Source organism: Oryx dammah, unplaced genomic scaffold (genome assembly GCF_014754425.2).
Source record: "Oryx dammah isolate SB20612 unplaced genomic scaffold, SCBI_Odam_1.1 HiC_scaffold_26, whole genome shotgun sequence".
Lineage (NCBI taxonomy): Eukaryota > Metazoa > Chordata > Mammalia > Artiodactyla > Bovidae > Oryx > Oryx dammah.
Genome location: NW_024070210.1, coordinates 19,984,509 through 20,009,651, shown reverse-complemented (window position 1 = coordinate 20,009,651; position 25,143 = coordinate 19,984,509). Strand labels below are relative to the sequence as shown.

At 40.8% G+C, this 25,143-nt stretch overlaps 1 protein-coding gene across 6 annotated transcripts in view; it reads left to right on the top strand.

Annotated features, from left to right (window-relative positions):
• The window catches only part of SIPA1L1 (signal induced proliferation associated 1 like 1), a 381,195-nt gene that overhangs the window by 62,759 nt on the left and 293,293 nt on the right, over positions 1–25,143 (top strand). For all 6 annotated transcript variants that reach the window (XM_040226163.1, XM_040226162.1, XM_040226164.1 and 3 more), the window contains exon 2: positions 20,018–20,083. The gene's annotated coding sequence lies outside the window, so the exon portion shown is untranslated. The remainder of the gene's footprint in view (positions 1–20,017; positions 20,084–25,143) is intronic.

Sequence of the window (25,143 nt, the reverse complement as noted above, 5' to 3'; positions counted from 1 at the left end):
TGTTATTGACTTCACCTGATAGATAAGTAGTAACTGGAAAGTTAGTTAAGAAAATTTGTGTGATTTTTTTCCAATGGACTTAAAACAAGGAAATTTATGTTAGAACTTGTTAAAAAATGGTTTTCACCTTTTCAGTTATGAATTAGAGGTTTGGGAGGTTTCATCATGTTTTGTAATTGGACTGATTGTATGATATGATGCTATGAAGTATGCAAGAGGAACCACACGAGGGCATAATTATAGCCAAATGTGTGGTTATCTTGGTCTTTTTTTAGAGGTGGAGCCTTAGGAAATTTTTCTCAAAAAGGATCCTTAATGTTGCATCATTTCATCAAATTAATAATACTTCAGATATTATCAATAAAGTAGCTTTGACAGAATAGCACAGAAAAGCATGCCTGGTTTTGGCAAGTGTGAAATTGTCGTGCACGGAGCACATGCTAGTGGTTTCATATTTCCTTGCACTGTCCGAGTCCCGTTCCCTTTCTTAATCCTGTGTGGCTCATTTGTTGTTAAGTCGCTAGGTCGTGTCTGACTCTTGCGTGACCCCATGGACTGAGGGATTCCTAGGTGGCTCAGTGGTAAAGAATCCGCCCGCCAATGCAGGAGAGATGCAGATTTGATTCCTGAGTCAAGAAGATTCCCTGGAGGAGGAAATGGCAACCCATTCCAGTATTCTTGCCTGGAAAATTCCATGGATAGGAGGAGCCTGGTGGACTGCTGTCCATGGGGTTGCAAAGAGTCGGACACGACTGCGTGACTGAGCATGTATGCCCGTGTTCAAAGAAGCATGCTGGGTGCTGTTGAAGAAGCACTGTCAGAGTCCTTTTCCCTTTTTGAATCCTGTATAGCTCATTTGCTGTTGTTGTTTAGTTGCTAAGTCAAGTCTGACTCGGCAAAACCATGGACTGTAGCCGGCCAGGCTCCTCTGTCCGTGGGATTTCCCAGGTAAGAATGCTGGAGTGGGTTGCCATTCCCTTCTCCAGCAGATCTTCCCTACCCAGGGATTGAACCTTTGTCTCTTGCATTGGCAGATGGATTAGCCTGCCGCAGAGTCACCAGGGAATTCCCCATGTAGCTCATGCTGTGATTGTTAATTCCTCTAATGTGAGCTGTGCCTTTGGATTGATAGTTGACAATGACTCCAGAGCTGTCCCACTGTGGACTACATTAGGATTCCTTTTACTGAGACCCCTCCTTTGGACTTTATCCTTAAGACCAAGACTGTGTCCTCCTGCCCCTTCCAGTTGTTCCAGAGAGTAAACTACTTTTCCCAGTAAATTGAGAGGTTTATATTTAATAAGTGCTGCTACTACTCACATGCTAGGTACTTGCCAGGCACACTTTGTATGTTTTTTCAGTAAAGCCTTTTTACAACTTCAAGATTAAAGAATTAGTCTGTACATTTCCATCATGGAGTAGTAATCTGTCCAGGGACACACTAAAGGTAAGCCTGAAACTTGGCTTCCTGTCCAGGTGTGATGACGAAGCTCATGCTTTCCTCACTGTCCCATGATATCCTGTATTTGGAGAAAGGAGCGCAGTGGCTAGGAGACCATTTCTTGCTCCCTCCCTCCTAAGCTGCCTGGATCGCTTTGGTCTCAGTGGGTAGGCGAACATTGTTATTAGAAATATCGACTCATAATCCACCGTCTCTCCATTCATCTCATAAATATTTATGGAGTACGTGTAGTGTGCAATGTGCTGGTTGAAAACCTGGAGATCTGCTGGTTACCAAGCCCTCTCTGCCTTCATAAAGTGTTAGTCACCCAGTCATGTCCAACTGTTTGTGACCCTGTGGACTGAGGCCCACCAGGCTCCTCCGTCCATGGAATTCTCCAGGCAGGCATACTGGAGTGGGTAGCTGTTCCCTTCTCCACAGGATCTTCCTGATCCAAGGACTGAACCCTGGTCTCCCGCATTGCAGGCAGATTCTGTACCAGCTGAGCACCAGGGAAGCCCCTGCCTTCATAATGCTTATATCAGTTACTCAAAAAACCACTCTACACTGGGTGTGGGGTGGGAGAGCTTGTCTGCACTTCTTAGCCCAGTGCCTGACTTAGAGGAGGCTCTCGACAAGTGTTTGCTCTTTTGCTCCTTTTAACCTAAGTTTTATGCCTTCAGCCAACTATTGTCCTTTGTTCATTTCTGGTTGTACTTTGAATCGTTGACTTGGATCTTTGTGTGTGTGTTTTCCCAGCTCAAGATCAGTCTCTTAATCTTTAGAAACGAGCATGTTCCACAAAGAGATTTGGTCTAAGTGTTCAGTTACTCTGATTTTGAATATTAAACAGGTGGTATGGGCTACAAGCTTTCAGTTATAAGGTGAATAAGTTCTGAAGATAAAATGTATAATGTGGTGGCTATAGTTAATAGCACTGTATGGTACAGAATTTCAATAATTGAATTTTTTAAAAAGTTCTACTTTCAGGAAGGAAAAAAAAAGCTAAATATGTGAAGTGACGGCTAATTAACACAATGGAAGGAATCCTTTCACAGTGTATATAAAACTACCACATTGTACACTTTAAATATCTTACGATTTTAGTTGTTGATTATACCTCTTGAGTTAGAAAGAAAAGATGGTATGGTAAAAATGAAGCGATATTTTTGCTAAAAAGTTGTCTTTTTAGTTCTTGTATTAGGCATTAATCCTAATTATGTATAGGTAGGTATACCTTTGTGTTGTTTTTCCCTGTGCCACTTTCCCTGTGCCACTCAGCTACTTTGAGTAGCATTGTCAGTGATTTACCTTATATTAAATGTGTGTTTTTTAAATGGTTTACTATCTTTGAAAATGTGATTAATGAGTTAATACTGAAACTCCTAAACTAGAGCATGAGCCTTTTAAATTCCATTATGAAACTCACTGTTTGTAGTTGTTGTTGAGTTGCTAAGTCATGTCTGACTCTTTGCGACCCCATAGACTCAGCACACTAGGCTCCTGTGTCTTCCACTCTCTCCTGGAGTTTGCTCAGATTCATGTCCGTTTAGTCAGCTTTGCTATCTAACTATAGCATCTGTTTTTCATGATGGAGAATTTTGAGTTAGTCCTATTTTTGGAATGTTTCTTCTGTAGGATATCTCGTATCTTTTTGATAAATTCAGCCTATTTCCTGATAGATTTTCAAGGTAAACTCAATTGACAAATTTCAAAATGCCCATTTAGAGCCAAGTCTGTTTCTTGAACCAGTCTTTCTATGGCTAATGAATGATTTCGGACCATATTGAAGAGAACTGTTAAAAACATCAGAGATTCATTAAATGTTACCTTGGGAGAAATGTTCATTTTGAGAGCAGTGTATGATTCATTTTATGGCAGCGCAATTTCCTACTTGGACAAGTACCACTGACCTCTCCAGTCCTTCAAGACAGATTTTAGTTGACTTTGATTTTATTTTTCTCAGTGAGCCCATCTGGTAATACCTATCCTACTAGAAAGTAAAGTGAATTTTCTTTCCGTTCATTTCCTGTTTTTCTCCTCGTTTTGTTTTCTTCAGTGGACTTGATATGTAGTAGCGATGTGTAATCTATTACACTTGATGTGTAATAGATATGACTGTTTAGAGTTCTAGGAATATTACCCATCCGTGTGTTGTCAGGGTTCTAAGTCCCTCAGACTCCCCCTTTTCCCCGTGCCACTCAGCTAGTTCAGGTCCCAGGCGTTTCTTACCGAGAAAATTCTAGCAATTTTGGCATTAGCATTTCTGTATTCACTGCCTGTTCTCTTGCAGGCTGTATTCCATTCACTGTTGAAGTTTTCTTGGGGGAAAAATATATATGTGTTTGTGTGTGTGTGTGTTTTCACACGTCTGTATGTACACGTTTGGTTCTGATTACGACACTCCCTAATAAACCTTTGGTCGTTTCGTTGCCTCTCGGGTAATGTAGGCTCTGTAGCAGGTTGTTGAAAACTTTGTGGAGTGGTTCTAGCCTTTCATCATGAGCAGCCCCTCAGCCCTCCTGCCCCTTCCAGTTGGTTCCAGAGCATGAACCGCTTTCTCTGCAGTTCGTTGGCAGTGTTGCTTTGTTGGCTTTCTTTGCCAGGTGTGGTATTCAGACTTGGTTTGATGTAGGCAGCCTTTTAAAGGCATAAGCCACTGTTTCATCTTGTTTGAACATCTTGTCTGAGTGAATGATGAGGCAGTTCTACTATCTAAGGTGCAGAGTTTGTTTTCTGCTTTACAAGGTGTGAAAAATTCCCCCAAAGAAAAAATATATATGTATTTTTTCTTGAAAGGCTTTTGGCGTTAATGGAATTAAATGACTAAAATTCAGTTCTTTAGATTAATTTGTTAAAAGTTATTATTTTCCAATTTAGGTAGTATCTGAAAGTTCTGAACTATTTTTGTATATAAAATTAAGTTTTCTAATTCATCCTTAGAATGGTAACATTCTCTTTTGCTGTGATAAATGTTCATTTATTTGTAACCATGTGAAGTGATGGATGGTAACCAAACTTAACTGTGGTGATCATTTCACAATGTATATATGTATCAAATTATTACATTGTCCACCCTAAACTAATACAACGACCCCTGTATGTTTGATGTTTAAAATGTGTTGCCACGTTTTTGTTTACTGAAATGCCACATGCACAGCAGCCTTTCCTGTCCTTATTTTCCCCCTGATTTCTTTTATTTTGCCTCTTCTTTGCCCGTTGGAAACTAATTCGTTGTTCTTGCCATTGAGTTGGCCTTTGACCTACATGTTCTTTTGCCATCCTTGAATTTGTACCTACCAGCACTTTGGTTTAGGTTACTGCTGCCCTGCCCCATGATTTAGGTTGTGAACTTTTTGAAAAGAAAGTCTGTATTTGTACTTACTATCGTGAAAGTGTGGTTAACGAGGCCTGTGTGAATAGTTTGGTAACTACTGCTGTCTCCTTTTTGCCAGATCTGGAATAAGTAGCCATCTTTAAAATACATAACATGTAAGGAGGCATTTTTGAGAGACCTTCACATGTGTGATGAAAAGTGACTGAATATAACTCTGTGTGTGTGTGTGTGTGTGTGTGTGTATAGATGTATGTATCTCTGTTTTGATGTTTCTCATCTGTACACTGTGGATCATCTGTCTGCATCCCTCTTATCCTGGAGAGCTTTCCCATGTAGTTCTCTCCATCATTCTCTTATTTTCTTCTTGATTTTAATTATTAGAAGTACCTCTTTACCAGCATGATGTACCTGCTGTTATGTATATGTATATTGAATTTGAAAAATATTATCCAAAAGTAATCTTAGTCATATGGTTCTCACACCCCACTTGACCTCTTTTCTAAAGAAAGTTGCATAAATCTTCACCTTTATCAGTTTATGCTTCATTTTATATCATGGAAGCAATATCATTTTAATTTTGCATATTTTTATGGAGGTCACAGAAGATGAGTTTACTGGTGAACCCTCCCCAGCTGTGTGGTGTGTTTGCCTTGACTGTCCCTGTTTGCAGTCAGGCTGCCCCTCTGCTCACACCATCATTTTTTCCTGTTGACCACCTGCTATGGTGACTCTGAAGCTGCCCTTTTTATTCTATGTGAAGCTTATGTTCCCTTCATTATACACACACACACCCCGCATGTTGTAGTGAAGAGACTGTTTGGTTTCATATGAAGTCAGTAAAAGGAGACAAAAGTGATATATTTCTAACTTTGTCAGAAGGCTAAAAATTCCTGTTTTGGAGGTTGGCTTTTAGGGATGTAAATATAGTCTAAAATTTTTCTAAATTGACATTTGAATGGCTTACTTAAATATCATTTAAGTTCACTGCAGCACTGTTTACAATAGCCAAGACAGGGAAGCAACCTAAGTGTCCACTGACAGATGAACAGATAAAGAAGATGTGGGACATATATGTACAATGGAGTATTACTCAGCCATCAAAGAGTGAAATCATGCTGTTTGCAGCAATATGGATGAACCTGGAGATTGTCATACTGAGTGAGGTCAGGCAGAAAAAGACAAATATCATATGATATTTATACGTAGAATCTAAAACAAAATGAACAGACAGAACAGAAATAGACCCACAGACAGAAAAGAAAAACTTATTTTTTTCCCAAAGGGGAAAGAGGGGAGGTTAAAGTAGGAGGTTTGAGATTAACATATACACCCTGTGTGTGCTTAGTCGTTTCAGTCATGTCCAACTCTTGTGACCCTATGGACTGTAGCCCACCAGGCTCCTCTGTCCATGGGATTCTCCAGGCACGAATACTGGAGTGGGTTGCCGGGACCCCTCCTCCGGAGGATCTTTCTGACCCAGGGATGGAACCTGTGTATCCTGTGACTCCTGGATGGCAGGTGGATTCTTCACCACTTAGCCACCAGAGGAGCCCAACATATACACCCTACTATATATAAGATACCTGGAGGAGGAAATGGCAACCCACTCCAGTATTTTTGCCTAGAGAATCCCATGGACAGAGAAGTCTGGTGGGCTACAGTCCAATGGGGTCGCAAAAAGTCAGACACAACTAAGTGACTAATACTATATATAAAGCAGATAACCAGCAAGGACCTACTACTTTATAATACATGGAATTTTACTCAGTATTTTATAATGACCTATAAAGGAAAAGAATCTGAAAAAGTGTGTGTGTGTGTGTATATATATATATATATATATATATATAAACAAACATGGTATTCTGGGATCAGGGACAGGTAAAGGTAACTCACCTTTTACCTGAAAGTTTTTAAGGTGTGTTCACAGGGCATTTAAAGGGGGGAAATGACTCCCCTTCAAGTTTATTAACCAACAAAACATTGTTTACTTTCATTTTAGATTATGTACTTTTATTATAAATTTCCATAATAGAGTCACCCTCAATAGTAGGGGCCTAATATATTCAGCAAGCAACAGTTAGAACTGGACATGGAACAACAGACTGGTTCCAAATAGGAAAAGGAGTACGTCAAGGCTGTATATTGTCACCCTGCTTATTTAACTTCTATGCAGAGTACGTCATGAGAAACGCTGGGCTGGAAGAAACACAAGCTGGAATCAAGATTCCCAGGAGAAATATCAATAACCTCAGATATGCAGATGATACCACCCTTATGGCAGAAAGTGAAGAGGAACTAAAAAGCCTCTTGATGAAAGTGAAAGAAGAGAGTGAAAAAGTTGGCCTAAAGCTCAACGAAAACGAAGATCATGGCATTCGGTCCCATCGCTTCATGGGAAATAGATGGGGAAACAGTGGAAACAGTGGCAGACTTTTTTTGGGCTCCAAAATCACTGCAGATGCTGACTGCAGCCATGAAATTAAAAGACACTTACTCCTTGGAAGAAAGGTTATGACCAACCTAGATAGTATATTCAAAAGCAGAGACATTACTTTGCCGATTAAGGTCTGGGTAGTCAAGGCTATGGTTTTTCCTGTGGTCATGTATGGATGTGAGAGTTGGACTGTGAAGAAGGCTGAGTGCTGAAGCATTGATGCATTTGAAGTGTGGTGTTGGAGAAGACTCTTGAGTCCCTTGGACTGCAAGGAGATCCAACCAGTCCATTCTGAAGGAGATCAGCCCTGGGATTTCTTTGGAAGGAATGATGCTAAAGCTGAAACTCCAGTACTTTGGCCACCTCATGGGAAGAGTTGACTCATTGGAAAAGACTCTGATGCTGGGAGGGATTGGGGGCAGGAGGAGAAGGGGACGACAGGGGATGAGATGGCTGGATGGCATTACTGACTCGATGGACGTGAGTCTGAGTGAACTCTGGGAGTTGGTGATGGACACTGAGGCCTGGCATGTTGAGATTCATGGAGTCGCAAAGAGTCAGACACTACTGAGCGACTGAACTGAATATATTCTTGTTAAATGAATATCTAATGACTGTAAACTGTCAAATTGTTACTTGTTTTAAATTATGTTTAGTGTTGCAAGGGCTTCCAAAAAGATTCCATCATTTGATTCTCCTGTAATCTTATGGGTTAAGTGGAAGAGGGATTTTCTTCGTTTTACAGAAACTTAGTAGAATTGCTTACATGTCACTAAAAGATGACTCTAGGGTTTGACTTTAGGACTTTCACTTCTAATTCCATGCCTTTTATTCAGCGCTCTGTTATTTTCCCATGTTTATCTGGAAATATTTCAGTACTTTGTATTACAATAGTTATTCATTTATTCAGAAGAGTTTTATTGAGGGCACAGTTTTAAGTTCTAGGCCTTTGTGGCTGTATCTAAAGACAAGGTTTCTACTCTCAAGGAAGACTGTCAATAAATAAGTTGATGAGGTAATTATTGTTCCTGTAATAATAATGATTAGCACATGGTAGGTGCTCAATAAATGTTTATTGAATAAATGAGTGAGCAGAGTGATCAAAAGGAAATAAATGAGTGTTGCATTATGTATGGATAGATTAATGAAGGAAGGTCTTTCTAGGTCATGACATCCAAACCAGGGAAAGAGCATTTCAGATAAAAAGACCAACACCGGTAAAGACCCTGAGGCAGCAGAGAGCTTGATAATTTATTTTTGGTTGCACTGGGTCTTTGTTGCACACAGGCTTTCTCTGGTTGCGGCAGGTGGGGGCTACTCTTCAGTGAGGTTCGGAGGCTTCTCGTTACAGTGGCTTCCTTGTTGCAGATCACATGCTCTGGGGTGCGTGGACTTCAGTAGCTGTGGCACACAGGCCCAGTAGCTGTGGTGCCCGGGCTTGGTTGCTCCACAGCATATCTTCCCAGACCAGGGATGGAACCCATGTCCCCTGCTATCGCAGGGAAATTCTTATCCATTGCACTGCCAGGATAGTCCAAGCTTGGCTTATTTACGAGGATGCCAAAGATGGCCACATGAAATCAAAGAGAAAGGGATCAATTGCGTAGGGCCTGGTAGACCATGGCGAGCAATTTGAGTTTTATTGTTGTGTCGGGAGACAGCTTTCCACGCTTCTCATGTTTCTGCACTGTCTACCCTTGTTCTGGATGGCCTTTTTAAGGATAATTTGTATGGTCATCAGCCTTGGAAGATAGAGAGTGTCTCTCTCCAGAGCAGTAATCAAGCACACTGTTGTCTAGTGTAGTAAAGACACCATCTCCTTCTAGGGAAAAGGTCAGATGGGCTTACTGCCCATTGTTAAAGACTTAGGTTCATTAAACTCAGGGTTCCTCTCCTGCTAAACAACCCACTGCTGTGCAGGTGTCATCTGGCCTTCTCTGTGTTAGTTACCTTGTGGGAAGCTGATCCCCGAAATGCTGAAACTCTGGCTACTTCCGTTGCTATGGGTAATGAAGTCTTGTCTCTGACCCAGAAGTCTCTTGTCTTCTGCGAGCATCCGCACAACTGTGGCAGGCTAACTCGTTAACTTGAAATTAGGGCAAAATCTTACACCCTTCACATTTCTTAGCATCTCAGAACATGAAAAGTCCTGGGGGATTTTCAGCGGAGGAATCAAATATAGTTCAAGTTTTTAAAAAGTCAGTGTGACCACTGTGGAAAGTAATCATGGGTAGAAAGATGAATGAGGAATCTGGGGCAGCTGTCTTGAGAGCACAGTGGCTGAGACCGGTGTGGTGACTGAGGAGGTGGGGAGGACCGAGGAATTCTAGGTGGTCTTCAGGAGGTGGAATTTATAGGTCTTGACAGAATGGGTATGGGATGTGAAAGAAAGGGGTGGAGAATAAATTCCAGGTTTTTGCTTTGAGGAAATGAATGGATAGAGGTAACTTGAACTGAGATGGAGAAGCTTCATGATGATAATAAGCCTGTAAAAGGACTTATTTCTCTTGTCCTCGCCCCGTTAGCCTTTTTTTCCAATCACTTTATTTGCTTGACTCTGTATAGAAGTTTTATGCTTACAGTTACAGGGAAAGGAAGAATAAGAACTTGTTTGAACAACTTAGGATCAAAGAACTACTGGTATGTACGTTCCTGGGAAGAACATTTTTCTTGCGTCTTCACCAATTGTCAAGTTTGTTAACTTTAAAAAAATTCAAGTTCTGTAGTCCCTCAATAAGTGGGTTGTCTCAGTAACAAGAAATTAGGTTAGCTTGGGAAGATTTATTTTTCAAAAAGGCATATTGATTTTTACCCAAAATTCATTGTCTGCGAGTTTACAGTGAAACTCTTTAGTGGGTTTCAAGGTTTTCTCTTTTTGATGTTAAAGTAACACAGCTTTTTCTTACGTATTTTGGGCTTTTCTCTGTTAATTCTCAAGGATAATGACTGCTCGCCTTGTGATCACATAAAATTAATACAATAGGATGGAAGAAACAAGTGCCTGTGGATTAATTTATTCAGTTTGTCATTCTCACTGAAAAATTCCTTGGGATAACATCTTGTCTCTCTAATGTCAGATGTGGCTTTCAACAGCACCTGATTGCTTTTCATAAAGAAACTTAAAAAAAAGCCTTGGCCCTAAAGAGTTCTTTTAAATGCCTTTCCTTTTCATCTAGTGGGATTTATCTTTGTGTGTGTGCTTTTCACATGCTTATTGTATTTACAAGATGATTTTACATTTCTTAACCTTTTTGTATGGTTCACAGTTTTAAGCTGCAACATAGAACTTGGCTGAGTTTTGAATTATCTTTGTATCATCCACCACATGTCCTCCTGGGCTTCCCTGGTGGCTTAGCTGGTGAGCAGTCCGCCTGCATTGCGGGAGACCTGGGTTCAGTCCCTGGGTTGGGAAGATCCCCTGGAGAAGGGAACGGCTTCGCACTCTAGTTTTCTGGCTTGGAGAATTCCATGGACTGTATGTATAGTCCATGGGGTTGCAAAGAGTCGGACACGACTGAGTGACTGAACAACAACAATTTATACTCTACAGTGGAAAAACTTACTGCAGTTTAAAGATAAACTTAGAAAACCTGAGCTAAGATCACAAAATCATTAGTGATGATCATAAGATTTCTTCAGGCAGTGTGACTTGTTATTAAAGACCTCAGTAGACTCTGGAAATGCAGTTACAATGTAGTTATTTCTGACTTTTTGAGAAGATAAGTACAGTATCTTTTGTTTGTTTATACATCTTTTGAGGTTTATACTATTTTGACTCCCCCGCCCCCTACCTCCCCCACCCCTCGCCATGCTGATCCCAGGTAGTAGAGTGGTATTTAAGCTTCCCAGGATGTCTTGGTCCTTCCTTTTGGAATAGTATTATTCTCCTTTCCTATCCCATGATATAAATTCTTTAAAAGGACTTGACATTTTATCACTGATTTGACGTTTCATGCCATGCACTAAGTCATGTACAGTTGCACCATATTTTTAGGCTGTGGTTGGAATTTCATGAATAGATTGATGGTCTTCTCTCTCTTGTCCTCTGATTTCAGAACAAAACCAAACGTCAGTTAGTAGTAAGACTTTACCGGGGCCCTCCGAGGGCAGGTTTTACTGGTGACTGAATTGAACCAGCGTTTGTAAGCCTATGGAATGTGATGGAAACTCTTCCCTAAAGGATTGCACTACTCTGGCAGTTGAAGTCTCAAGTATGGCCCAGATTTGTGCCTCTGCCCTCTGTCCTTGCCTTTAGGAAGATTTTTAATACCTCTGGTTTTGGGCCTCTGTTTCTCCTATCCCCTGGAAACCATTTTGGAAATGGTTCAGAGGCACAGAAGGAAGGAGTCTTACCCTCAGAATCATTAACTCCATTTCTCCTGCCTGTGTTCTTTCATCTGTTTGAGGAATAGTAGAGGGCTCTGTCCAAAGCATTCGAGTCAGACCTGGCTTTGCATTTGAGCCCCTCTTTGTTAGTTGTGTGACCATAGGCAACATGCTTAACCTTTTTAATGCCTCAAAACTCAAACGTACAGTTGAGGCTGAGCTAAACCACTGTGCTTTGTGGTTTGGTGAAGCACCGTGGTGTCTGTCAAGAAACTTGTGTGCAACGTTGTAAGTTCACACTAAGCACTAGATCCGGGTCAGTACTCGAAGCTGCTGTGTATCCCTCTGGGATCCCACCCTCCTACCTCCTCTGGAGGGGACTGCTATCCAGAATTTTATGTTCAGCACTCCCTTGCTTTTAAAAATAAGTATATCTGTACACAATATAGTAGTCCCCCCTTATCTGAAGTTTCTCTTCTTATGGTTCTGGTTACCTCTGATTGGCTGTGCTCTGAAAATATTAAATGGAAAATTCCAGAAATAAACATTAAATGGAAAATTCCTTTAAATGGAGAAGTTCATCAGTTTTAAATTGAACAGTGTTTTGAGTAACGTGATGAGATCTGGCGCCGTCTCGCCCTGGATGTGAACCATCCCTTTGTCCAGCATATCCCTGCCTGTTAAAGTCACTTGGTGGTCATCGCAGTTATGAGATTGACTCTTGTGAAACTGCAGTGCTGTTAAAGGGTCTCTTATTTTACTTGATAATGGTCTCCAAAGTACAGGAATAGTGATGCTGGCGATTTGGATGTGCCAGAGATGAAGGGCTTGCTTTAAGTAAAAAGGTGAAAGTTCTTGATGTTAAAAGGAAAGAAATACAAATTGAAGGTTTGTGGCAACCCCATGTCAGGCATTTGCTTACTTCAAGTCTCTGTGTCATATTTTGACAATTCATAAAATTTCAAGGCTTCCACCAGCAAAAAAAGGATTGTGATTCCCTGAAGACTCAGATGATGGTTAGCATTTTTTTAGCAATATTTTAAAATTAAGCTATGGTAATACATGGGTTTTTTTTAGACATAACGCTGCTGCTGCTGCTAAGTCACTTCAGTCCTGTCCGACTCTGTGCAACCCCAGAGACGGCAGCCCACCAGGCTCCCCCGTCCCTGGGATTCTCCAGGCAAGAACACTGGAGTGGGTTGCCATTCCCTTCTCCAATAGACATGATGTTATTGCACACTTAACAGACAACAGTGTAGTATAGATATAACTTTTATATGCACTAGGAAACCAAAATGTATGTGACTGCTTTACTGAGATACTCAATGTATTGCAGTGGTCTGGCGCTTAATCTGCAGTATCTCTGAGATGTATCTGTATAGGGGTCAATACTGTCCATGGTTTCAGGCAGCCAATGGGGGCTGTGAATAGAGACTAGAAAGAGGATAGAAAGGGACTACTGTGTGTTTTTGGCTTTGCCTGTTTGGGCTCTGTGAAAATGTTGTCTCAGAAGAGTGCTTTATCACTGCCAGTAGTGTAGAACTCTTGGATCTCCACCCATCTTTGCTGATGGGCATGGAGTTGGGGTTACAGTTTTTTTTTTTTTGGTGTGTGTGGTGTCTGGCTGGTATAGGGTGATTTTTATCTATGATTTTTTTCCCTTTTTTGTCTATCCTGGGCTTCCCTCTTACTGGTCCTTTATAGCAAGGCTTCTAATACTGGGTCAGAGGTAGGGACAGTGTGTGACATCCCTGGGGGTGAATCCAGTAAGGAAATAGAAAGTGATAGGAACCGGATATACCATTTTATAGGAAGGGAAAGGGGGAAACCAGGACAAATCTTACAGTATTGGATTGGAATTCAGGGTGTCTGTATGAACTCATGGTTTTCAGTAGACACGGATATAGAAAGAAACGAAGAAGTGTGTGTGCATTTAAGGGTGTGTTTTCATCCACTTAGATGACCTTGAAATAGTGATAATACAATTGCAGTATGCACACCCTGGTCTTGGTTTCTAAATACCATTTTCCCCCACTAAAATGGTTGAAATTATCAGATCTAAAAAAAACACTTTTTGGTAACTATCATCAAATAATTAATTTGGCCAATAATTTTCAATGGACAGCAATCAAGTATTGGGTAAAAGTTTGTTGAGAATTAAGATATATTTATATAGTCTGAAAATACCACTTCAAAAAATACTTATTGATTACAAGGAGGAAAAGAGTCACTTTACAGTTGGGAAATCTGGCAGATAGCACCCTAATCAAGTAATTTAAGTTTGCACTATCAGTCAGGGGGAAAAAAAAATGGAAATAGCATACTACCTGGTAGGGTATAACAAGAAGAAAGAACTCTATTCTGGTATTTCTGCTGAAAAGTCATAACTTGAAACTAGTCATCAGGAAGTTATCAGACAAACCCACCGGAAGGGACATGCTACAAAACTGGCCTCACATCCTCACAACTGTTGAGGTCATGAAAGGCAAGGATAGTGTGAGGACTTCTCGATTGAAACAGAGTATCGAGCTTCGAAAAGTCAGTACGGTGTGGCAGCCTGGATTGGACCCTTTTACTAAAACGGACATTACCGGGTGGCTGGAGAAGGTCAAGGCTGGTCTGTGGATTGGGTGGCCGTACTGTGGATTTGGTGACTGTGCTGTTAGTTTCTGGGTCTTGATGGTCGTGGTTATTGCAGGTTTGGAGGAGAATGTCCTTGTTTATAGAAATGACTCACCAAACTCTGTAGGGGTGATAGACCCATGATGTTCGCTGTTTACTCTCAAGTGGGCTTCCCTGATGCTCAGACAGCAAAGCGTCTGCCTGCAATGCAGGAGACCCGGGTTCGATCCCTGGGTCGGGACGATCCCCTGGAGAAGGAAATGGCAGCCAACTCCATAACTCTTGCCTGGAAAATCCCATGAACGGAGGAGCCTGGTGGTCTACCGTCCATAGGGTCGCCAAGAGTTGGACGTGACTGAGTGACTTCACTTTCTTTCTCAAGTGGTTTAGGGAAATTAAATTATTCTAGTCTTGCAGCCTTAAAAAAATTTATTTTTGGTAGGTTGGCCTGAGATTATTAAAGAGAACAAAGAAGACTTCTCCTGTGAGCTTACTTTTTCAAAACTGTTAGCTTATCAAGCCAGTCACATGTAAGGCTGAAGAGATTTCCTTTCTTGCGCTGTCTTGTCTGGCAACTGCCCTTCCTGTGCAGCTTCCTGTTCTATCTCGATTTGTCTTTTGGTATTCCGGTTTGAAAATATTCACCATCATCTCCTTACTATGTTCTTTTCCCAGTTCATTATTTATTTCTCTTCACCTGTGGTTTGCTTTTGTGACAAAAAGCAAAACACTCCTTTCCAGGGAAGGTATGATTTACAGAAACTTTGCGCTTTACTGTGTTGCAATTCAGTGATAATGCTGTATTTAATTTCAACTTATTTTCTGTGTACTGTTCTTTTCTCCTCAATTCTCTGGTGAGCTGTTTAAGCTTTTTGCTTCTTTTTTACCATACTGCCTCTGCCTTAGTGCTGAGCATGTTCATGCTCAGACTTTTAATAAAATGTATTGGGCTGGTTGATTGCTGTCTTAGAATTTAAGTATTCAGAAAGTTTAAGCAGGTTTAGGGGAAATTGACGAATTCAGTGCTGTACTGATCCACAATCTAGCCGTCTTATGACTGTGTGTTAATGGTTAGCCCCCAGAGGTTTAGGATAAAGGCCCTAGTCTACAAATTTGTGTGGTTCTAGGTAGGAGTAGGATGCTGTGGGGGAGAGGGTTTATTGTCAGAGCAGCCTTTTAGCTCAGAGAACATTTCATGTAATTTATCTATTTGATAGAATCTGCCCTTCCTCCTTGGTACAAAGAATCACAGTGTAAGGCCTTGAATTGTGCACACAACGCGCGCCCCCCCCCCCCCCTGCTTTCTTTGGTGGAACTAAATCCGTCACAGGGCTTGTTTTCCTTAGATAGGTTGGAGGACAAGCTTTTCTTCAGCAGTTACACTAATTTTCATATTTCTCAGAATGATCGAGGAAAAAAAGCTTTTAAAACCCAGAGTGGTAGTTACATTGCACTTAGAACACTCCCACACATACAGGCTTTTTCTTCAGCATTTTTTTTTTTTCCTTGCTGCTTTTACAGTGTAGGTGGCCTTCTCTGGATTGCTTTGACAGGAAATTGAGCAACCTTTCTTTTTTGGAACAGAATATATTTTACTGCTGAGAGAGAAAGGAAAAAAAGGAAATGTTTATGTTTTGAAATTTAATTATGAATTTTTGTTTGAAGGCCGATTTAAATCTAGAAAAATGAAAGGAGGGCTTAAATTTAAGATTGTGCACTAATATTTCTGAACCTTTCTATTCATTTTTGGATTTTCCTTTCTTCCTTCCCTGGAGAAAGAAAGGAAGACCCCCAGATTACTTTGCTTCATAAAGCTGGAGCCATGGATGGATGTTAAGAGGTTTATCACTGCTGTTCTGCTTTTGTCTGAAGCTCTCTTCCTTCCCCAGGGGTCTTCTTTTTGTAGGGGAGGTAGGATGGGCTCTACATTGAGTTAACAGGCATCTTGAGCTAGACTGTGTGTGAGCCCTGCCTTTGGGAAAGCATGTCATTCAGCAAAGCTTCCTCATCATTTGGCTTGTTTTCGGATGCTCAGGGCTGGGTGGGAAGCTCCAGATTGGAACCCTGCCTCGGGCACACATTCTGCCTGGATCCCTGAACCCCCTGGTGCTTTGAGTTAGGAATGTGAGTCCACCCATCAGCTACCCAGGTGCTCGCTGCCTGGGGTGATTTGGGTGAGTTTGAGTGGTTCCTTGATAGCACTGGGGTCTCAGGGGAAGAAATCAGACTGTAATTAGAATATATGGAAATGTCGTCCAGTTGGAATGCAGTAATCCTGGTGGAATCTTTCTAAGTGTGTTTGGAAATCACCTCCTTTCACTTGAGTTTGAGGTTGGCATGTTTGTTCATGTAGCTAAGTAGGTTATAAGCGTCAGGTATGTTTTGTTTATGTAATTAGCTGGTTATAGCTTATTAATTAAGATTAAAAAAAAGTACATATTTCAAATATTTCAGGCTTCCTTTCCCATTCTGTATGGGCAATTTGTAGGGCAGGCATGTAAAAACTGCAAGTTGTATTATCTGGGGTATCTGGTGCTCAGAATATTCTTTATAGGTTCTTTTTCCCACAGTCTTTGTCTGATGTTTATACCACTGGTTAGGGTAGGGTAGGAAGGACTGGTTGTAGGGTTTTCTGGAACTCTGTTCTGCTGTATTATGTAAGACCATAGTGCCGGGACTTGGTAAGCCCTCAGCGAGTGTTGTTTTGAATGCAGTTAACATAAGTTTTGAAGTCCCTTTATATTTGGTGGAATGAGTGATGGGAGTCTAAGGTGACAGGTTTGGAAGAGAAACTTACCACCTTGTCTTCAACAGGAATTAGAAATATCTGTGCGTGAAATTAAGTTTTGATTCTTCTTACTCTTCTAGTCTTCCACTTTATATGTTAAGGAACAGGGTTTGGAAATTAACCCAGTTTGAAATAGTGTTCACTTCCCCAAACATTAAAAAACGGATTTCTTGGAAGCTCTTTTGGACATGTATAGTCTGACTTATTTTAATATTTTTAGAAATAGGTACATGTACTGGGACTTCCCTGGTGGTTCATACTGTAAAGAATCTGCCTGTAATGCAAGAGATGTGGGTTCAATCCCTGGGCCGGGAAGATCCCTGGGAAAGGGAATGGCTACCTACCCTAGTATTCCTGCCTGGAGAATCCCATGGACAGAGGAGCCTGGTGGGCTACAATCCATGGGGTTGCAAAGAGTCAGACACAACTGAGTGATTAACACTTTTCACTTTTTTCACTGTGGGTTTTAATGTTGGGCATGTTAAAGTGCCGCATTCAATGTGCCAGCAAATTTGGAAAACTCAGCAGTGGCCACAGGACTGGAAAAGGTCAGTTTTTGTTCCAATCCCAAAGAAAGGCAATGCCCAAGAATGTTCAGACTACCACACAGCTGTACTCATCTCATACGCTTGGAAAGTAATGCTCCAAATTCTTCAAGCTAGGCTTTAACAGTATGTGAACTGAGAACTCCCACATGTTCAAACTGGATTTAGAAAGGGCAGAAGAACCAGAGATCAAATTCCTAACATCCACTGGATCATAGAAAAAGCGAGAGAATTCCAGAAAAATATCAAATTCTGCTTCATTGACTACCCTGAAGCCTTTGACTGTGTGGATCATAACAAACTATGGAAAATTCTTCAAGAGATGAGAATACCAGACCACCATACCTGCCTCCTGACAAACCTGTATGAAGGTCAAGAACCAACAGTTAGAACCGACATGGAACAACAGACTGGTTCCAAATTGGGAAAGGAGAATGTCAAGGCTGTATATTGTCACTCTGCTTGTTTAGCTTCTATTGCAGGGTACATCATGTGAAATGCTGGGCTAGATGAATCACAAGCTAGAATCAAGATTGCAGGGAGAAATATCAATAACCTCAGATATGCAGATGACACCATCCTTATGGCAGAAAGTGAAGAAGAACTAAAAAGAGCCTCTTGATGAAAGAGGAGAGTGTAAGAGCTGTCTTAAAACTCAACATTAAAAAAACAAAGGTCATGGCATCTGGTCCCATCACTTCATGGCAAATAGATGGGCAAACAGTGGAAACAGTGACAGATTTTATTTTCTTGGTCTCCAAAATCACTGCAGATGGTGACTGCAGCCATGAAATTAAAAGATGCTTACTCCTTGGAAGAAAAGCTATGACCAACCTAGATAGCATATTAAAAAGCAAAGACATTACTTTGCCGAGAAAGGTCCATCTAGTCAAAGCTATGGTTTTCCAGTAGTCATGTATGGATGTGGGAATTGGACCATAAAGAAAGCTAAGCACCGAAGTTTTGATGCTTTTGAACTGTGGTGTTGGAGAAGACTGTTGAGAATCCCTTGGACTGCAGAGAGATCCATCCAGTCCATCCTGAAGGAGATCAACCCTGAATATTCATTGGAAGGACTGATGATGAAACTGAAACTCCAATATTTTGGCCACCTCATGGGAAGAGCTTAACCATTAGAAAAGATCCTGATGCTGGGAAAGAATGCAGGCATGTGCTACAGTCCATGGGGTCGCAAAGAGTCAGACACGACTGAGCCGCTGAACAACAACAGTGTATGTCTGATGCCTGCAGCCACAGGAAATGTCTTATGATTCTAGTAGAGTTTATATATCTTACATGAAATGACCAGTGAGAGGACTGTGGAATTTCTAAATCATCAGAGTATTTGGTTGCTTTGGAACAGATTTCTCTTTCTCATCACTGTTGGCATTTTGGGATACTGGGAGCGATTGGGGGCAGGAGGAGAAGGGGACGACCAAGGAGGAGATGGCTGGGTGGCATCACAGACTCGATGGACGTGAGTCTGAGTGAACTCCAGGAGATAGTGATGGACAGGGAGGCCTGGCGTGCTGCGATTCATGGGGTCGCAAGGAGTCGGACACGACTGAGCGACTGAACTGAACTGAAGTGTACTGTCCTGAACCTTATAGATTGTTTAGCAGCGTCCCTGGCTTCTACCGATTAAATCCAGTAGTGTATATCCCCTTCCTCTGTTGTGAAACCAAAAATATTTTCAGACATTGCAGGGTGTCCCTCAGGGTATAGAACTGCCCCTTGTAGAGAACCACTAGGCAAGTCTATCACCAGCTACATCAAAGTCACCTTGTGGGGGCACTTCTTAGTCATACAGTTTCCTGGGTTTCTCCCCAGACTCCCTGATCAGATTATGTGGGGTTGAGGTCCTGGATTGGCAATCTACGTAGAGATTGAATAGTCAGGTTTAAGAATTTGTTATGCAAAATGACACAAAGGAACTTACTTACAATACAGAAAGAAAACAGAAAGAGACTCTCAGACTTAGAAAATGAATTTATGGGTTGCTGGGGTGGGGCGCGGGGCATGGGATAGTTAGGGAGTTTGGGATGGTCATGTACAAATTGCTGTATTTAAAATGGATAACCAACAAGGACCTGTTGTATAGCACGTGGAACTCTCTCTGCTCAATGTTAATGTGGCAGTGTGGACAGGAGGGGAGTTGGAGGGAGAATGAGTATATGTGTATGTATGGCTGAGTCCCTTCACGGTTCACCTGAAGCCATCACAGCATTGTTAGTAGATTATACCCCAATTTTGTGGTATATAAATGTAAATTTTATATTATACAGTACAAAAAGTGCAAGAAAAAGAATGTAGTGTAAATAGAAGTGGCTATTGGTTGGCTTAAATTTAGATATATGTTGACTACACATAAAGAGATTACAAATTAAAGAGGGTTTTAGAGGGAAAGTATAACATTTCACAGTTACGACTTGATTGGTAGCTATGATTTCCCCCTTTATTACTATTTTCAAAATTTCAGAATAATCTGATCATACTGAAGTTCATAATTATTTTACTCTAGGTTTTGTGAGAATACCTCAAGTTGGAGTTGGAAGGAAGATTTACCACGACTTTGAAGTGGAATCAGGTGAGTTGGTAGATTAGTTACAAAGGATCATTGAACTCAGAGTTTATTGTTAGAAAATTTGCCACTTACAGCAAAATTTTGATTTGGTAAATGTGGATTCTGTATCTTTCCCCACTGTTTTTTCCTCCTCTGTTGTTCTATAGCTGAGAGGCAGAAACAAGGAAGACAGGAGACTCTTGGGCAGTTTTTAGTCATTGATTTCTGAATTCAACATTTTCATCATTGTAGAGTAAATTATTTTTCTGGCAACTTAGTTAATATTTTTGTTACATGACTATTTTCATTCCATCAGCATTTCAGAACATCTATGTTTCTTAAAATTTGATGGGAGGTTGTACCCTAACCTGTGTCTAAATAAGAATCGTGTTAACCCTGATGCATTAGTTTATATTGGAACACCAAGCTCCTGAAAAATTAAGAGATGGCTGGATGAGCTGTTGGATTGACATTTGCCATTGATTCAGAGTGACTGCATTTGTTTACTGCTGGGTAGAGACCCAGTTCTGTCGTGGATTTATCCCAAAGTTTAGTGGATATTTTTCGAATGCTTTATTTCAGTTGTCAAGGGACAGTCTCATTGAACAAAATAACAGTTTAATTTGATAGAAAGAGACTTTTCTATGGGCTGAAATGTTGTAATATGCTAAGCTCCTAAATTCAGATAAAACAAGTGATTTGGCATTAGGTAGATTGCTTTGGTTTTGTTACTTTGTGCTTAACCTTCCTCTTAGCCAGATGCTGAAACAATGAATTTGGAATTTTTTTATCCGCTGCTTTGTCATAGCAAATTGCCTAAGGAGCCAGCTTTTCTGGAGTACTGCTTTCTATGAAGGACGGTCGAGGTTATCTGAGCATCTCACCTCTGCAAACCTTTGTGCAGAGCTGAGGGCTTCTTTTCAGATGCCCGCTTGGTAATTGGAGCACTGATTTCAAAGTGGCTTGCTATTTCTGACCTTCTTCGAATTTCAGTAAGAGAAAGGGGAAAATGATTATCTCTGAAAATGTTTTTCAAGTACATTAGGACACTTTCCTGTTAGCATTGATTTGACCATTCCCAGAATCATTCTTTAAGAGGTGGGAATCCAAGAAAGATTTTTAGATCTCTGTGATTTTTAACTGTTTGAAGAGCTCGAGTTTTTTTTTTTTTTTTTTTAATCAGTAACACAACTGAAAAACTACTTTTGAGAATGTAGCTCTTTGGAACCATCAAAAACTGCTGAATGGTGAAGCTGACAGCCTGCAGGGCTGCTCCATGTAGGGAGCTGTAGCTCCTGTACTTTTGCAAAGGACAGAAAACAATCAGTGCACGTTGTTGAGCGCCCTCTGGTCCTCGCCTCAATCTTGGAAGTTCTTTTTCAAGATTTACTGTCTTTTCCCTCCTCAGTACCTGTGTACTATTGAAATGTGCACCTTCAGTGCACTCCCTGTATGTCTTAAGGTTATTTTAAACACTCTTAAATAAGGATCAATTCCTGGTTGGTACACTTGAATATGACAGTTAGTGAAAAGTGTTAAGTTTGAGAGTTACTGTGAGGCCAAGCTTGTGTAGCTTTTATGGTGGAGCAGCCACACCCTGTCTTTTGATTTCAGTTGAATTTTTAATGGTGGTAATATCTGATGATGCTGGTACAGGACATCTGTTAGGTGAGGTGGGAGAGCCTTTGCTTATGCATTCATACACGCTGGAGTTACTCAGACGCAGAGGGGAAGGAGGCATGACAGAACAGTTCTCCAGACCTGCTGGTGGCCTGACTATGGCTTTCAAAATCCATACTCCTTTCTTAACTTCTATTTAAGGAATATCCAAACCATTCCCTTCCTGCAAGATAAAAATCCAAAAAGGCAGAAAATACCCAAGAAAACCCAAACTCACAATACCTTGTACTGTACTTTATATGTGGTCCTGTGTGTATCTTGGAGAAGGAGAATGGCAACCCACTCCAGTATTCTTGCCTGGAGAGAATCCCATGGACAGAGGAGCCTGGCAGGCTGCAGTCTATGGGTCACAAGAGTCGGATGTGACTTGGCGACTAAACCACCACCATGTATATCTTATTAAGTGCATCATTTTTATACTTTTTATTTATGTTTTGATTAGTGTTGTTCTGGAATAGAACTGAGAAAGCATACTTTATTCCTTTCCTTAAAAAAAAAAAAAATGCTGTGTTTTTTCTAAATACCCAGTGAGAAACAGTAATGTTGTTAATCGAAAGTGATCTCTGACTAAAGTATGTGCTTTACACTAAAAACATTTGAAACATTCGAATAATTTTCTCCACTATATTTTTCTTTGGATTTTTCCATTCTTGTATGGACAGTTATTTACTCATAGCTGAGTGAGATAGTACTTACATTTTTTCCCTTTGTTGCAGTGTGGTTATTGGATGCTGGGCTTCTGCTTTTCTTGAGAGAATAAGCACATTTTTTAAAAAAATAGTTGTATTTATTTATTTTAACCTTGCTGGGTCTTCACTGTTGCATGGGCTCTTCCCTTGCAGTGAGCAGGGGCTGCTCTCTCGTTTCAGTGCATGGACTTCTCATTGCAGTGGCTTCTTTTGTTATGGAGCAGAGGCTCTGCTGGGCTTCGGTAGTTGCAGCACGTGGGGCTCAGTTACAGGCTCAATAGATGTGGCACACAGGCCCAGTTGCCCTGTGGCATGTGGGATCCTCCCATGTCAGAGATCAGACTTGTGTCTCCTGCATTGGCAGGTGGGTTCTTTACCGCTGAGCCTCCAGGGAAGCCCCTGAGAAAATTTTATAAAGCTCTCCACTTCTTCTTCTTCTTTTTTTTTTTTTTTTCTTCAAAATAAAAAAGAAGAACACTGGTCACATTTACTTAGATTAATAGCTTGTGGATATGAAACACAAAAGTAAAGACATCCATTTTGCTGTTTTATGGGAAGTCCCAACCTTTTACTAAGTGTAAAAAGGAAAGAAAAAAAAGTTAGTGATTCTCCTAGACTTTTCTTGGTGTTCTGTGGAATGGTAGCAAGAAATGTAATAATCAGAATGCCTTACGTTGGTCATCAGGATGATAGACTGTTGATAGCAGATTCACAAATGAGTTAAAAAATGGAAGCTTGGAAAACATTTTCTCCCTGGCTGTCTGTCCTGTAGATTCCCGTCTCACCCACTGAGCACCCTGTTTTCTCATTATTTCTACAAATTATGTCTACCTTAAAACATGAGAGAACTGCTCTTCAGATCCAGTACAGTTTCCTCTTTAAACATAGCCCAGAGACAGACAGTAGATTAACTAAACAGGAGTTTGAATATATTAATGCAAAGAAGAGCTCAAATATTTACCTGAGTAGATTTGTTAGATTCTGAGGCTCATCCTGAATTGGAGTTTCACAGTGGGATTGAGGGTACAAAAAGGAATCAATATTTTCAAATATATACCAGCTTAAATTTTATTTTTTAAATCTTTATCTTTTTCTGAATTTTTACTTTATATTGGAGTATGTGCATGCATGCTTCACTTCAGTCATGTCCAGATCTTTGTGATCTCATGGACTGTAGCCCACCAGGCTCATCCGTCCATGGGATTCTCCAGGCAAGGGTACTGGAATAGGTTTCCACGCCCTCAATCCCAATCTCCTAATTGATCCGTCCCCCATACCTCTCCCTTTTAGTAATCATAGGTTTGTTTGTTAAGTCTGTGAGTCTGCTTCTGTTTTGTAAACAAGTCATGTGTATCATTTTTTTAGATTTTTTTCAGAGAAATACTAGCTGAAATTTTATTAACTAAAAGTGAAAGTTGCTCAGTCATGTCCGACTCTTTGCGACCCCATGGACTATACAGCCTATGGAATTCTCCAGGCCAGAATACTGGAGTGGGTAGCCTTTCCCTTCTCCAGGGGATCTTCCCAACCCAGGGGTTGAACCCAGGTCTCCTGCATTGTAGGTGGATTCTTTACCAGCTGAGCCACCGGGGAAGCGCATTAACTAAAAGCTAACTATAATGTAATATGAAGGTAATAAAAATTTACAGTAGCATAAGAATGAGTGCAGAGTTTTCCTTTTATCTTTGGCCATGACTAATTTGACTTGAATTTTGTATGCCCAGGGATCACTTCAACATTATTTGATTATGCTAATTTGTTATTTAAAGGCTTCTTCTTTGTTCTTAAAAAAGAAAACATTTTAACAGCCTGTAGAACTGTTGTGTGACCCCTTCACATTTGCTAATCCTAGCATCACCTTTTTCTTTTCAGTCAGAAAAAGTTTTCGCTGAATTCTTAACCTTTATCTTTAGAACCTGAGAATACAGTTTCCACATCTAATAGAGCATTGCCTCTTCTGAATTCATTCTAGGGATGAATAGAACCCATGGGAACAGGAATTAAGTTATCTTTGGAGCTGTGTCTTATTTCTTAGTACCTGCTCATATTCTCAAGGCCCTGGATTTGTATGGATTCAATTCTTTACGATAATACCATGTTACCAACTTTGTTGACTGTCTGATAAATTAAAATTTGCTCATAAAGATTTGAGCTTCTTACATAAGGAATCAAAGAATAGAGAAGCAAGAACACGAACTGTGTGTGAGCATGAGTGGAGGTCAGGGTAGGAAGTGTGCAGAGCTCTGCTCTGTTCTGCCTCCCCTTCCAGCCTTGAAAACTAGGGGTGAAAGCATTCTTGAACACCTGGCTTCTGGGAGTGGATCACAGGATGGAATGGGAGGTGAAGCCTGGGGAGAGCTTGCACCTGCCAATTCTTCATGATACCCTGATGCTTCTCAAAGGGCTTTGGAAACTCTTAGGTGGTGGAGTCTTAATTTAAAACCTGGGCTTTGTTTTAATGTTTGTCAGGGAAGCCTGGTGTGCTTCAGTCCATGGGGTGGCAAAGAGTCAGACACGACTGAGTGACTGAACTGAAGAACCTTTTAGATATAAAAGGAAATTGTAAACGTCTTACCAGTGTTCGAGTGGCTTTTGTCAAAATCCCATAAAAGCCAAATTCATATCGCAGGTGAAGTCTTATGTGTAGCGATATCCAGTAATGCTGTGCTTTGGGCATTTGCTACTCCTCCTGGGAGGAGGACTTTATTATGTCTT